Source organism: Zalophus californianus, chromosome 6, assembly GCF_009762305.2.
Source record: "Zalophus californianus isolate mZalCal1 chromosome 6, mZalCal1.pri.v2, whole genome shotgun sequence".
NCBI classification, from domain to species: Eukaryota; Metazoa; Chordata; class Mammalia; order Carnivora; family Otariidae; genus Zalophus; species Zalophus californianus.
In genome coordinates this window covers 12,382,663-12,398,494 of record NC_045600.1, presented here as the reverse complement: position 1 = coordinate 12,398,494, position 15,832 = coordinate 12,382,663, and the positions used below count along the sequence as shown (strand labels likewise).

The 15,832-nt window shown below is 40.2% G+C and overlaps 1 non-coding gene across 1 annotated transcript; it reads right to left on the bottom strand.

Moving 5' to 3' along the window:
* Positions 1-14,453: 14,453 nt before the first annotated feature.
* Positions 14,454-14,560, bottom strand: LOC113910625. The gene has a single exon (XR_003516136.1). It is a non-coding gene; the product is annotated as a U6 spliceosomal RNA (small nuclear RNA).
* Positions 14,561-15,832: the final 1,272 nt, after the last annotated feature.

The following is a 15,832-nucleotide window of genomic DNA, read 5'->3' as shown; positions in this document are numbered from 1 at the left end:
GCCCTGACGGCATGACCAGTACTGACGGGTTTCCCAGGATGTGGGATTTTCTGTTTTAAAATCAGAAGTTGGGGCCTGCCTTCCTCACTGCCAAATACAAAGAGGTGCTTACAAAGAACAGTTGGAGACTTTCATTTTTTGCAAACAAAAGGGGAAAATTATAAAAATAAAACAGTTGTCTCTAAAAAGTAAAACAGTAATTTCAAGCATCAGGGCATGACGGCAATTTTGTCCACTTTTGATGCAGTAAGACATCATTAAATTTATTTACATTATTACTTGATCCCCAAACCAAACATCAAACAATTTGTGGAAAAAATCAACTGGATACACTGCCATCACTCTTACCTTCATTCTAAAACTCTCTCTACATTCTAGCTGGTGGTGCTGTTGTCTAAGTAAGTATACAATCTAGCCAACCAAAATGTTTTTATTTCTACTATTTGCATTTCTCCACACTCTAAGTAAGAGAAAGAACTTGAGCCCCTTAGAGAAAACCCCTCTCCTGAAAATCAGCCCTTGCCATGATGGCAGGTGTTGGTAGGAGGGATCCTGCGGAGTGGAACACTATAAAACTGGTGTCTAGGGGCGCCTGGGTGGCTAAGTTGGTTAAGCATCTGCCTTGGGCTCAGGTCATTATCTCAGGGTCCTGGGATGGGGCTCCGCGTTGGACTCCCTGCTCAGCGGGGAGTTTGGTTCTCCTTCTCCCTCTCCACAACCCCACTCGTGTTCTCTCTCACTTGCTCTGCTCTCTCTCTCAAATAAACAATCTTAAAATAAAACTGGTATCTACTCAGGAGGCAGGGGCTATGATGTACAATGTGCTCCTTGAGTGGATTCTTTCATAGCCAAGCCAACTTCCCAGGTAAGAACAAGCCAAGCACTTGAAAAAAGAGGTCTAGAATGAACTAAATCATGGTCTATAAAAAGCCATTAATGTCCTGTCACCATGCAAATCTGTCTTGAAAAAGAAGACCCAGCTCCCGAGACTGCTTTCGATCTAGGGGAGGAAAATCAGGTTGGGGAGAGGGGAGAGGTGACTGATGCCAATATAGCCTTTCCTTGTTCTCTACCACAGTTGACAAGTCTCCTCTTTCACGCTTTTTTGAGACCGTGTCAAAGAGTGCTTTATTTGGTTGAGATGCATGGGTGGTTAATGAAGATTTGAAATGAGGTGTCTGCAAAACAAGTTAGTCCAGAGCCATTTTCTGATACTTCAGATAAAAATTTTGAGTCATTTTCACTTTTTTCCCCCCACCTTTGTACTTAGTCCCTCACCAAGGCCTGCTGACTTTCTTCTCTTTCATATCCCCTGGATTTGATTCTGCTGTTTTATTTCTTTGGTCATCACCGTAAGATTTGTTGTACCTGAAATTCTCCAACTCAGTTACAAAAGGTGACTCCAGAAACTGTTGATACTCTGAAATGGAATGGCTCAGAGCCCTGTGAAGAACATTCCCAGGCACTAGCAGAATATAGCAGCATTAGCGTCAGCATTCATATTAGTTTGCAGGGCAATGAAGAACCCAGAGACTTCTTTCAGTCGGCCTGCTACCAAGAGAGTCTCCTGCCTATCTCCCAAGCCTTCATGCAGGACATTCCATGCACCCAGAAGTAAAAGACAAGCATTCCTGAAGACTGGCCAAAGGAAGTAGTTATAGCAATAAGGAAGAAAGAGGAGATTGGATATTGGAATTATCCATGGGGAATGTCGGCATATACATGCTTTCTCAGTTTTGTACATTTCCCTCAGCCCCTTTCTGCTGCTTGCTAGGTGTTCAAATAGCTCTAGCTCTGCATATTATTCAGGTGACGCCCAATGTGGCAATCATGCCTCACAGACCTCTTTTTATTTTTTTAAGATTTTATTTATTTGAGAGAGCACGAGCAGGGGGAGTGGCAGAGGAACAAGCAGGCTCCCTGCTGATGTGGGGCTCAATCCCAGAATCCTGACATCATGACCAGAGCCAAAGTCAGACGCTTAACTGACTGAGCCACTCAGGTGCCCCCCCTTGCAGACCTCTTTTTACAAGCAACGTAATTCACCCAGGACCCCAGCTGCTGCGCTCTGAAATTTATCACTGTGCCTGCCCACCAATGACTGGATTCAACAGGATACTAAGGCAGATATTCCTGGGAAACACCTCTTCTGTAGGCTAACTTGGGCTCAAGGACTCCAGCAGCCTTGTCAAACCTTCCTTAGGGTGCACTACATTCTAGAATGCTTCCATCCAACCTTCTCTCCCTCTTAACTTCATTCAGAGTTGAACTCATCCCTCTCCCAGCCATTCTGGCTCTCTATTTCCTTTTACATAAGTGTTTCCTCTGATAAAATCCTTACATGCTTAATCTCATCTTGGTGTGTGCTTTTTGGAGGACACAGACTAGCGCTAAATTCAGCTCTTACGCACAGTAAGTCTTTAAATGTAAAAAAAAAGATAAATCCTGATTTATCCACAATATAAGATTTTAACTGGGGGACACCTGAGTGGCTCAGTTGGTTAAATGTCTGCCTTTGGCTCAGGTCATGATCCCAGAGTACTGGGATCGAGTCCTGCATTGGGCTCCCTGCTCCGCGGGAAGCCTGCTTCTCCCTCTCCCTCTGCCTGCCGCTCCCCTGCTTGTGTTCTCCCTCTCTCTGGCAAATAAATAAAATCTTTAAAAAAAAAGATTTTGGGGTGCCTGGGTGGCCCAGTCGTTAAGCGTCTGCCTTTGGCTCGGGTCACGATCCTACAGTCCTGGGATCGAGCCCCGCATCAGGCTCCCTGCTCGGCGGGAAGCCTGCTTCTCCCTCTCCCACTCCCCTGCTTGTGTTCCCTCTCTCGCTGTGTCTCTCTCTGTCAAATAAATAAAATCTTAAAAAAAAAAGATTTTAACTGGAAATGAGAAAACTAAAATTAACTTACACATAACTACACTTATGTTGAGGCCTGCTGGATTATATACTGAGAGTTGATATGTATGTTCTTAATGTATTTGATTTTTATGTTTGCTAAAGTTGTACAGAATGAGAAGAATGTTTCTAGTACAACTATCACTTTGTTCCTTCTAAGATTTTTCCTAAGAATTCTGATTTCTCTCTAAGATGAAAGGTTTACAATACAAAAAGATTATCTTTTTTCAAATTTACATCTGCTTGAGTCTTAAGAAGGACTTCAGGATGAAAAGATCATGTATAGCCTCCTGCTCTCATCTGAGTAGACCAGATTCCTCTTAGATCATGTCAAATCTGGATTTTTTTTTTAATATCTGACACTTTACTCATCCCTAAAGGGACTGAGTTGTGTTAGTTTCACATCTTTGGTGACCAGATCACAAGGGCTCCTTATTTGTAGGAAGTGCTTCATGATAGATAATTTTTTCAGATTATTTGGCAGAGAAGAAATAATAGAAGTGTATTTTGATTGTAAAAATGCATCCATACACTCCTTATTCTCAATTGGTTTTTCCGCCTTTTGATAACCAGAAAGGTAGTATAGGTGGCCAAGGATGATGGTATCAACATGAAAGCATGAAAGGTATTTATTTAGCTATATTTAAATCAGAAATAAAATGTTTGTGACTTAGTTTTTGTCACTCCAAATATTTTAACTTTGTATTTGAGAATTATATGGTTATACTTAAGTGATGCAAAAATTCTGTACCTTACCCCTTGGCCATAGTGGTTAGGTTAGTACTTGACAAAAGCCAGGACAATCGAAATGTTGCCTGGATTTTTCAGACTATCACTGAGAAATACTCTTACCTCCTGAACATGACAACTAGAAAGGTGTGGTATAGGGCTGCCTATCCCCAGGTTCCCTGCCCCTCTACCCCACCCCCAATGTAGATAAATATGTCTGCATCAGAGAGAATGAAGCAGAACATTCTTTTGGGAGTCCAGTTATCTCCCAAGCCAGACCAGGTTTGTTGAGGTTCTGAGATCTGTTAAGAAGGGAGATGAATACAGGTTGCCTGAGTCGCTCAGTTGGTTAAGCCTCTGACTCTTGATTTCAGCTCAGGTCATGATCTCAGACTTGTGAGTCAGGCTCTTGTGCTCAGTAGGGAGTCTGCTGGAGATTCTCTTTCTTCCTCTCCCTCTGACCCACCCCCATGCTCTCTCGCTCTCTCTCTCTAAAATAAAATATATATATATTTTAAAGTGAGATGAACTTGCCCTTTCATTTATAGCCTACCTTGGCCTCTGAAACTTATCTTGTATTGTTGGTAGTAAATGCAATCTCTTTCCTTAGAGTTCCATGAGTAAACATCATCTAACGTAGTTAAAAAACTTGCTTTCAAGTTCTTTGACATTTTTCCCCCACTAAAAATGGAGTCCCTGTCTCTTCCTTTTAAATCTGGGCTGGCCTTGAAGACATGAACAGACATTTTTCCAAAGAAGACATCCAAATGGCCAACAGACACACGAAAAAGTGCTCAACCTCACTCGGCATCAGGGAAATACAAATCAAACTTCAATGAGATACCACCTCACACCTGTCAGAAAGGCTAAAATTAACAAGTCAGGAAATGACAGATGTTGGCGGGGATGTGGAGAAAGGGGAACCCTCCTACACTGTTGGTGGGAATGCAAGCTGGTGCAACCACTCTGGAAAACAGTATGGAGGTTCCTCAAAATTTGAAAATAGAGCTACCCTACGACCCAGCAATTGTACTACTGGGTATTTACCCCAAAAATACAAATGTAATGATCTGAAGGGGTACGTGCACTCCAAGGTTTATAGCAGCAATGTCCACAATAGCCAAACTATGGAAAGAGCCAAGATGTCCATCAACAGATGAATGGGTAAAGAAGATGTGGTATAAAAAAAAAAGAAGAAGAAGATGTGGTATACATACACAATGGAATATTATGCAGCCATCAAAAAAACTAAATCTAGCCATTTGCAACAACATGGACGGAACTAGAGGGTATTATGCTGAGCGAAGTAAGGCAATCAGAGAAAGACATGTATCATATGACCTCACCAATACGAGGAATTCTTAATCTCAGGAAACAAACTGAGGGTTGCTGGAGTGGTGGGGGGGGGGAGGGTTGGGGTGGCTGGGTGATAGACATTGGGGAGGGTATGTGCTATGGTGAGCGCTGTGAATTGTACAAGACTGTTGAATCACAGATCTGTACTTCTGAAACAAATAATGCAATATATGTTAAGAAAAAAAGAAGAAGAAGATAGCAGGAGGGGAAGAATGAAGGGGAGTAAGTCGGAGGGGAGACGAACCATTAGAGATGATGGACTCTGAAAAACAAACTGAGGGTTCTAGAGGGAGGAGGTGGGGAGATGGGTTAGCCTGGTGTTGGGTATTAAAGAGAGCACATACTCCGTGGAGCACTGGGTGTCATATGCAAACAATGAATCATGGAACACTACATCAAAACTTAATGACGTAATATATGGTGATTAACATAACATAATAAAATTAAATTAAAAAAAATCTGGGCTGGCCTTGATGATATGTTTGTAATCAATAGAATGAAGCAGAAGTGACACTATAACATTGGAAGCTAGACAACATCTGCCTGGTTTTGTTTGTTTGTTTTGTTATATTTATTTATTTATTTGAGAGAGCACGAGCAGGAGGGACAGAAGGAGAGAGGATCTCAGCCGAGTCTGTGCTGAGCACAGAGCCTGATGTGGGGCTTGATCTCACGACCCTGAGATCACGACCTGAGCCAAAACAAAGAGTTGAACGATTAACTAACTGAGCCACCCAGGCGCCCCTCCCTGGTTTTCTTGGAATGCTTTCTGTGCCACCGGGTAAGAAGTTCAAGTCCCCTGCTAGGCCACATGTAGCTGCTCTGGTAGAGTCTTGACTGAGCTCCCAGGTGATAGGCAGTATCAAGTGCTCAGAGCCTGGTGGATGCTTCATTTTAGACACCCACGGCCCCGCCGAACTCGTGGAGAACAGCGGCACAACCCTCTGAGTGCAACCGCAGGACAACCTTCAAATGAGAACTGTCCAGCCAAACCCTTCCCCAATTCCTGACCTATAAAAGTGAGAGCAAGATAAAATGGCTACTTTAAAACCACAAACTGTTGAGGTCATTTGTTACAAAGCAATAGTAACTAGCACATATATTTGCTTGGGTAATTTGTTCTAACCTCAAAGAGATGCCTAGTACATTTTCCAACGGCAGAATAGATGGGATCTGAATAGTTTTGTATTCTAAAAAACTTTCTTCTGATACGTTCCTGACCTCGGATAGAACTCCAAACCAGATACAATGACTGGATGAACAGATTTCTGAGCACAGTCTAGATCTCTAAGGGCTGACTCTGGTTCCAGAATTTAATTTGGGAACTATAGATCAGATCTTGTTGAATCAACCTTACAGAAACTGTATGGATATTTTGTAATACTGAAATTCTAGTTTTGCCTTTTTTTTTTTTTTTTTTTTACCTAGGTGGCCTTGACAATTTTGTTTCATTAAACTGAACTTTATCTGAAGTTGGATCAAAGGAGAAAAAAATGAAGGGGGGAGAGAGGATGATAAAAAGTGGGGGCAGGACCTTCTTTCTGTCAGTGATGATGGGAACACTGTGTTTCTCTGAGAAGCAGTTAAAGGTCAGTGTTACTTTCTCAGGCTCTCCGCAGGACTGATTCAAACTGAGAACGTGGGCTTGAAAGATTAGTGTGGGAAAGGAGAGCACTGAAGCATAGCTGAAGCTGAGGCATATCCCCGGAAGCAGAGCCTGAGACAAAGACCTAAAAAGAAGTATTTTGCTGGGGAGTGTGAGCGCCTGGAGAAAAACAAGGAGGGGGGATACAGGCAGAGAACGGTACAGGGAGGTAGTCCCCAACAGCGCCACCGCGGGGGCTGAATGTGTCTTTGGTTCCACAGAACCATTAACCTGCAGGGAGAAGGGGGAGACATTTATCCCTGGCTCCCGGGTCCCTCAGTCAGAAGTTCACCCCAGCAGCCTTACCTCCCCAGCTCTTCTGGGTTCTGCACAGTTGGACAGGGAGCAGTTTCTAACGGCACCCCACGCTCCAGCACTGGAGAAGCCCTGGGGACAGAAGGGATGCCTGGCTGTGCGGAGGCCATTAGGTCTGGACGGTGAATCCAGTCTCTATCACAAAGATCTAACATTCCTGTTATTGGAGACCCAAAAGGAGGGTAAAAAGAAGACAGGGGCTGAAAAAGCACTTCAGGGAAACAGTGACTGAAAACTCCCCCAGGATTGCAAAATTACGTAAACCTACAGATTCAGGAAGCTGAGTCTACTCCAAGCAGGGTAAACCTAAAGAAATTACACCATTTACATGATAGTCAAGCTTCTGAAAACCACAAAGTCTTGAAAGCAGGGAGAGAGAAACACGGCCTTAACTATAGGGGGGAAACAATTTGAAGGACAGCAAACACACACACAGGGCTGCCACTAAAAAGCTATACAAACAGACACACTTAAGACACTACAGATAAATCAAAATAGAATTCTAAAAAATACTGAAGAAACCCCACAGAATAGCAGGAAAAAGAAAGAAAACAGAGAACTGGGCACAAAAGATGAAATGGCTGACTTAGGCCCCAACACATGAATAATTATAAAATATAAATGGTCTGAATACACCAATTAAAAAACAGAGATTTGGCAGAGTGGGTTAAAAACAGCCCCACCACAGCCCCACCATACGTATTTATAAGAATCTCCCTTTATTTTTTTTTAAGATTTTATTTATTTATTTTTGAGAGAGAGCACAAGTGGGGGGGGTGGGGAAAAGGGAGAAGCAGACTCCCCACTGAGCAAGGAGTCCGATTTGGGACTCAGTCCCAGGACCCCGGGATCATGACCTGAGCCGAAGGCTGATGCTTAACCGACTGAGCCACCCAGGTGCCCAAAAATCTCCCTTTAAATATAACAATGTAGGCAGCTCAAGAGTAAAAGGAGAGAAAAAAACATTTATTGTGCAAACAATCAAAAGAAAGCTGCAGTGGCTACAGATCAGGGAGACAACTCAGAACAAAGAAAATTTCCAGAGACAGAGAGTGACTTGATATCATAATAAAAGGGTCAATCCATCAAGAAGACATAGGAATCCTAAATGTGTATGATCCAAACAACAGAGCTTCAGAATGTGTGGCTAGAACTGAAAGGAGAAATAAACAACACCCCGATTACAGCTGGAAACTTCAACACCTCTCTCAAAATTGATAGAACAACTGGCTAGGAAATCAGCAAGGCTGTAGAAGGACTCAATGACACCATCAACCCACAGGATCTAATTGACATTTATAGAATTTCACCCAACAAAGTACAATAAACTTTCTTTTCAAGTGCCCACAAGATATACCTACCCAGACCATATCCTAGGCCCTAAAACAAATCTCAATAAATGTAAAAGAATATAAACCATAGAATGTGTTCTGCAATCACAATGGACTCAAGCTAGAAATTGATAGCAAAAAGAGAATAAGTATGTCTCCTGCAAAAGGAGACTAGGCAACACATTTATAAATAACCCGTGTATTAAAGAGGAAGTCTCAAGGGAAATTTAAGAAATTGAACTGAAGGGCAATAAAAATACATTATTTTAGTAACAATAAAAATGAGCTGAATGAAAATTAAAATACAAATTTTAATAGCATGTTACAATTTGTAGGACACAGCTAAGGCAGAGTGGGAAATTTATAGTTATGCATAGGTTAGAAAAGTGGAAAATTCTCAGATCAATCACCTAACCTCTCACCTCACGACCTAGTAAAAGAAGAACAAAAGAAATCCACAGCATGCAGGAAAGAGGAAGGAAAGAGATTAGAGCAGAAGTCAATGAAATTGAAAACAAAAATAAGAGAGAAACATCAATGATAAAAAGAGCTGATTCTTTGAAAAGATCAATAAAGTTGACAAACCTCTGAAAAGACTGACAAAGGGGAAAAAAAGACATAAATGATCAGTATCAGGAATGAAATGGGATATCTTTACAGACCCTGTGGGCACCAAAAGGGTAATAAGGGAATACTATGAACAACTCTATATACATAAATCTGACAATGTAGATGAAATAGACGAATTCCTTGAAAAACACAAACTACCACAACTTACCCAGTATGAAATAGATCATTTGAATAGCTCTGTGATTGTTAACCCTATGCATATGTAATTAAAAATCACCCCCAAAAGAAATCTTCAGACCCACATGGTTTCACTGGAAACTTCCTGTCAAGATCCTTAACTTAATCACATCTTTTGTCATTTAAGGTACTATTACTTTTTTGCCATCTAAGGGGATATTCGTGGGTTCTGGGGATTAGGTTGTGATCATATCTTTTTGGGGGCCACCATTCAGCCTACCACATATAGCCACAGTAATCAAGATTGTGTGGTGAAGGGAGAGACAAAGAGATTAATCAGAATATAGATGCAGAAAATGGACCCACACAAACATGTCCAACTGATTTTTTTTTAAGTGCAAAATCAATTCAATGGAGGCAAGATAACCTTTTTGACAAACGGTGCTGGAGCATTAGGACATCCATAGGCAAAAAAAAAAAAAAAAAGAACTTTGATCTAATTTTCACACCTTACAAAAAATTAACTAAAAATGGATCTTGTCCTTAAATGTAAAATGTAAAGCTATAAAACTTCTAGCAAAAAACGTAAGAGAAATTCCTTGGGAACTAGGAGAAGGAAAAACATTCTTGGACTCTACACCAAAAACACAATCTGTAAGAGGAAAAAAAAAATCAATAAGTAGGAGTTCATCAAAATTAGAAACTTCCTCTGTGACACATCCTGGATGAAGAGAGAAGGTACAGAATGGGAGAATTTATTTGCAAACCACAATATCAGACAAAATATTTTTTCTAAAATATATCAAGAACACTCAAAACAGTAAAACAAAAAAAAAAAACCCCAAAACCGCACAGTCCAATTAGAAAATAACCAAAGATATGAGCAGGCATTTCACCAAAGAGGATGTACAGATGGGAAATACATAGGAGATATTCACCATCATTAGCCATTAAGGAAATGCACATTAAATCTACAATGAGATGTCTCTATACACTTAATGGCTAAGATGAAAAAGTAGTGACAACACCAAATGTTGGTAAGGATGCCGAGAAATCAGATGACTCATATATTACTTCTGGAAAGCAGCTTGTTATTTTCTTAAAAAACAAAAACTAATTATGACCCAGCAATTGCACTCCTGGACATTTGTAGAGAACTGAAAACTTACATTCACATAAAAACCTGTACACAGTATTTATAGCAATTTCTTCGTAATAGCCCCAAACTGGAAACAACCCTGATATTCTTTTATGGGTGAATGGTTAACCCAACTATGGTCCATCCATAGCATGGAACAGCATTCACCAATAAAAGGCAATGCAACAACCCGTATGAATAGAGATCTATGCTGAGTGGAAAAAGCCAATCCCAAAAGGTTGCATATGCTAGAACATTTATAGAACGTTCTAGAAATGATAAAATGATTGAAATGGAGAACAGATTATTGGTTGCCAGGGGTTAAGGAGGTGGGTGGGTGGAGCTGGAGGGAAGTGGGTGTGGTTATAAAAGAGCAACAGTAGGGACTCCTGTGGTGATGGAAATGTATCTTGACTGTGTCCACGTTACTATCCTGATGGTAATATTGTACTATGTATAGCTTGCAAGTTATTTCCTTGGAGGGAAGTGGGTTCAAAGTTACAAGGGATCCCTCTATATTATTTCTTACAACTGCATGTAAATCTATAATTATCTCAAAATAAAAATTTTAGTAAATAAAAATGTGAGTATGAAGCCAACAACCAGTGTAACCACCCTATACAGTTGGCTAATATGCTGGGTTGTTTTATCATCAGTATGACATTCTCAGCCATCGTTCTTTAAGCACTGCCTTCACCCTCTTATCAACTCTCCTTGGGGGACTCCATTGGATGGTCTCCTAATGTCTCTTCTAAATCTACCTTATCTTCGGTATTTTCCATCATTTTGTCTCTCTAATCTAGTCTACATTCTTTGCTTTTTCACTGGATTGCTTAGTTATAATAACCTGTGACCCAGTTAACAAACTCTCTTTTCCTGGAGATATCTCCAAACTTGTTTCTTAAACTTAGCTAGCACATCTGTTTATAGCCTGTGCCTGATGACTTCAATGCCTGAAGGCCTTGTGGATCCGTTTATTTGTTTTTCTGCTTTCTCTTGCTCAGGAAGTCTGATTTTCGGGGGTTTCCTGATATTCTTTGCCTATAGTTTGGGCACTGTAATTGAAAATTATTTGTAGGGATGCCTGGGTGGCTTGGTTGGTTGAGCGTCTGACTCTTGGTTTCAGCTCAGGTCATGATCTCAGGGTCCTAAGATCAAGCCCTACATCGGGCTCTGTGCCTAGCATGGAGTCTGCTTCAGATTCTTTCTCCCTCTCCCTCCCGCTCTCTCTCTCTCTCAAATAAATAAATAAAATTATTTGGAGATAGAACCTGAGGTTAAGAATGGAGGTACTTTACTCCAAAGAAGAGTTGCATTTGCCTCTGTCAGATTCCTCAGTTACTACCAATTAAGAATCACCTTAAAGCAAGTTTAAGGCTTGAGATACCCTTGTCAAACCAGATGACTTGAAAACAGAATTATTTCTGTGAGGGATGTTCTACTTCCAGTCCATCCTGTCCAATGAGACTTCCTCCTAATGTCCTGGGCTTTGATTCTGTCCTTCTCTCCTGAGGAATTGGTTTCTCTTCACTTTGGGCCATATAATTTTTTACTGTATTATCATTGGTTATGCTATTAAGATTTTTAAAAATGTTACCAATTTTAGTTGTTGTCACTGTATAAATTTAGCTTTCTGTGATAGGATGACATATGGTATCTTTTTTTTAAATTAATAGATACAAAATTCTTAGTAGCTACCAAGTTCTACATAGTTAAACAATGTGATCTGTAGAAACAATGCACCGTTGAAAACTCATTTGATAAGATCTGGAAATATTACAATTTGTTGTCACAGATTCAATCATCTTTGAATTCAGAACATAATAGTCCTTTCTTAGGTACTCCTTTAAGCTTCTGTTATTAAAACAAATAAACATAAGGAAGAGCAGAAAGTGTTAAAGCAGTTGATGTCCTAGAAACACACCTGAAAGTAGTGTAACAAGGGTAATGGATCAGTTTCTTAGAGTCACCACAACGATCACTACAAACCACCTTAGAACAGAAATCCATCTCTTACAGTTCTGGAGGCCAGAGTCCAAAATCAAGGTGTCAGTAGAGTGGTGCTCCTTCCAGAGGCTCTAGGAGAGAGAATCTGTTTCTTGCCTTTTCTAGCTTTTAGTGGCCGCACCGCCCTGATCTCTGCCGAGAAGGGCACATTGCTTCCTACTCTTCTGTGTGTATCAGATCTCCCTCTGCTTCGTCTTATAAGCGATGGCCTTTAAGTCTCATTCAGAGAATCCAGGATCATCTCCCCATCTCAGAATCCTTAACTTAATTACATCTGCAAGGTAACATTCACAGGTTCCAGGGATTAGGCCATGGATATATCTTTTTAAGGAACACCATGGGGCCGACTACAGGTGATATGATGTAAAATAAAATTAGGTATAGCTCTTCTTGTGATAACATCTTGTTAAGATGGAGAATAGACATAGAAAATTCATTTGAATATTGTTTGATCATTATTTCTGCCTGGCTAAACTGAAAGTCTTAAAAAGTCTCTCTTTCTCTCTTTATATATATATATACACACACACACATATATATACACACACATTCATTGTCTCTAATAATAATATAGATAATATAAATATATAAAATAGTCATAAAGCGTTTTAAGCATCTCAGAGGAAAGGAACTAGATTAGAATGGCCTGGTATTTACATCACTAATACACACTGTTTATTTGAATCTAATTTACTTAAATTCTTATCAGCAGTGTTTTCATTATATTGAAACCATTAGAGTCTTGGTGTACCCCACTATCCCAATCATTTAAAAGAATAGAATATCTGAAAATGAAATGTAAAGTTTTCGTGTAACTACAGATACTTTTCAAGTTCCAGATAATTGTTGATACAAAGCATTCAGATGATACCATCACATAACAAGGCAAGTGATGTTGAACCCCGGGAAAAAGTCATAATTGAACTACATTCAATGCTAACTAAAGAGGAGAAAGTTTAATATATACATTTTTTACTGTGAGGATATCATTTGGATGGTTTATAACAGAAAAGGTGAAGTCATTCTTTTTTTTAGGAAAAAGGATGTTAAGTGCTAAACATTAGCAGACTGTAAGATCAAATAGAATACTGATTAACTGGAATTTGAATGCTAACATTAACTGCTAAGATTACACAGAATTCTGTCTCTCTAAACACCGTTTTATAAATGCGATCTGTTAAAATATCTACATGTCTTTCAGCAGTCTAAGTTCTACAGGTACATTATGCAAACACCAATTTGCTGACCTACCTAAATGAGAAACCCAGTAAAAATATTCAGAACAAATGTGTTCAGAGGTTGTCATCCTTTTAGTAGTGTGTCTATGAATGATAGAGAGAGCGTGAGCTGGGGAGGGAGGAGGGGTGGAAGGAGAGGGAGAGAGTCTCAAGCAGGCTCCCCAGTGAGCAAGGAGCCCGACACGGGGTTGATCTCATGACCCTGAGATCATGACCTGAGCTGAAACCAAGAGTGGGGCGTTTAACTGACTGTGCCACCAGGTGCCCCTGTTACTTTTTTTAAAACCATGGTTTACAGGCACCTGGGTGGCTCAGCCCGTTAAGCGTCTGCCTTCGGCTCAGGTCATGATCCCAGGGTCCTGGGATTGAGTCCCCCAGTGGGCTCCCTGCTCAGTGGGGAGCCTGCTTCTCCCTCTGCTCATGTGCTCTCTCTCTCTCTCAAATAAATAAATAAAATATTAAAAAAAATAAACCGTGGTTTATTATTGCTTTAACAGGATGTATAGAGGGAATGTCAAATCTTTATTTTAAAGATTAAAAACAATGTTTGTATCACCCTACCATACAGTTTAGCAACAGATTTACTTTTTAAATTTTTTATTTACTTATATTTTTGGGGGGGGTAGGGGCACAGGGAGAGGGAGAGAGAAAATCTTAAGCAGGCCCCATGCCCAGCACAGAGCCCAATGTGGGGCTCAATCTCACGACCCTGAGATCATGACCTGCGCTGAAACCAAGAGTCGGACACTTAACCGACTCAGCCACCCAGGCGCCCCAGATTTACTTTTTTAACAGAACATGGACCTGATATGACAGTTTCACCACCAACTAGGTGTTTAATATTGGAATTATACTTGTACTAGATAATTTAAAAGCTAAAACCTCTCAAATAGTCCTGAAGAATACAGGATAAAATTGAAAAAAAAAATCATAAGATTACAAGCATGGCATAGTACTTGAATACCCTTTATCTGCTGTCTTTTTTTTTAATTTCTAGACCTTTATTCCTCTGTAAAAAAGGGGAAAAAGGAATAAAATAAAATAGCACAGTTGAAGAAACACAGAACGCTTCATGAATTTGCGAGTCATCCTTCTGCGGGGGGCATGCTAATCTATTCTGTATCGTTCCAATTTAAATATATATGCTGCCAAAGCGAGCGCGATATTCTGTCTTTAATTTTTAGAGATTTTGTTTATTTCTTTGAGGGAAAGAGTTGAGAGTACTCGTATACTTTTGTCATTCTTCTACCTTCCCTAAGTATCTCCTAAAACCCTGACTGATACAGCCTCCTATCAATCCAGTTACCGAAAAGGAGAGAGCGATTCCATGTGCACTATGTTTTCTGTACAAAAACAAATAAAGCTGCATGGGAATCCAGCATGTTATCTCTGAAATGCTAGCAATGATTGCTCCAGAATCTGATACCCATTTAGAACAGGTTGATGACCTCCTGTGTAACGCAGATTGTCAGAGCAACTTGAATTCTGTGGCCATCCTCAGAACTTTCTATGTAAGCCGTTAGTCAAAATGTGTATATACTGAAATATCAATTTCATACTCACTTCAAAAGGTTTTCCATCCTTAAGTGCTTTGGCACAACGTGGCTCTGTGTACTGTCTTCTGTTGCATGCCTCTCTGAGCCAGGTGAAGATGTTTCTCATTAGAGTGGGCAACCCTCTATACCTTCCACCGACTCCTGACCCAGAAGTACAACATTATATTTTTGAATTTGGGAGTGGGCTTTTTGAAAATTCATAATGGAATTGACTTCTTGAGTTTTAAAACATTAAATAATAGAGCCAACATTAAAAGAGTGTTGGCTTTTTTTGATAAACTATGTGTAAGAATGCTTGGCAAAAAGCTGCATTCTCAAAAGACATGTGAAATTCAGACTATCTTTACATTTCTAAATGGAGGAGAAGGGGATAAAAAACAGAGATTATGGTCCACTACCATTGGACCACGAATGACAGGTGAAATTCTAAAAATCAACATGCTTCTGATTTCTGCATGCTTAACCTCTTAAGTCCCTTACCAGGAGAACATTTTTTAAAATTTTTTATTGTTATGTTAATCACCATACATTACATCATTAGTTTTTGATGTAGTGTTCCATGATTCATTGTTTGTGCTTAACACCCAGTGCTCCACGCAGAACGTGCCCTCTTTAATACCCGTCACCAGGCTAACCCATCCCCCCAACCCCCTCCCCTCTAGAACTCTGTTTGTTTTTCAGAGTCCATCGTCTCTCATGGTTCGTCTCCCCCCAGGAGAACACTTTAATCCTTTGATTAGGGGTTGCAAACTACTAATCTGAGGGTCAAATCCAGTTCACTGACCTATTACATTTGCTGCGTAGTTTAAAAATTGGGCAATTTTACATAAAAAGCGTGGACTTCTGACTTCTCTTGAGGGATTGGGAAATCTGGCCA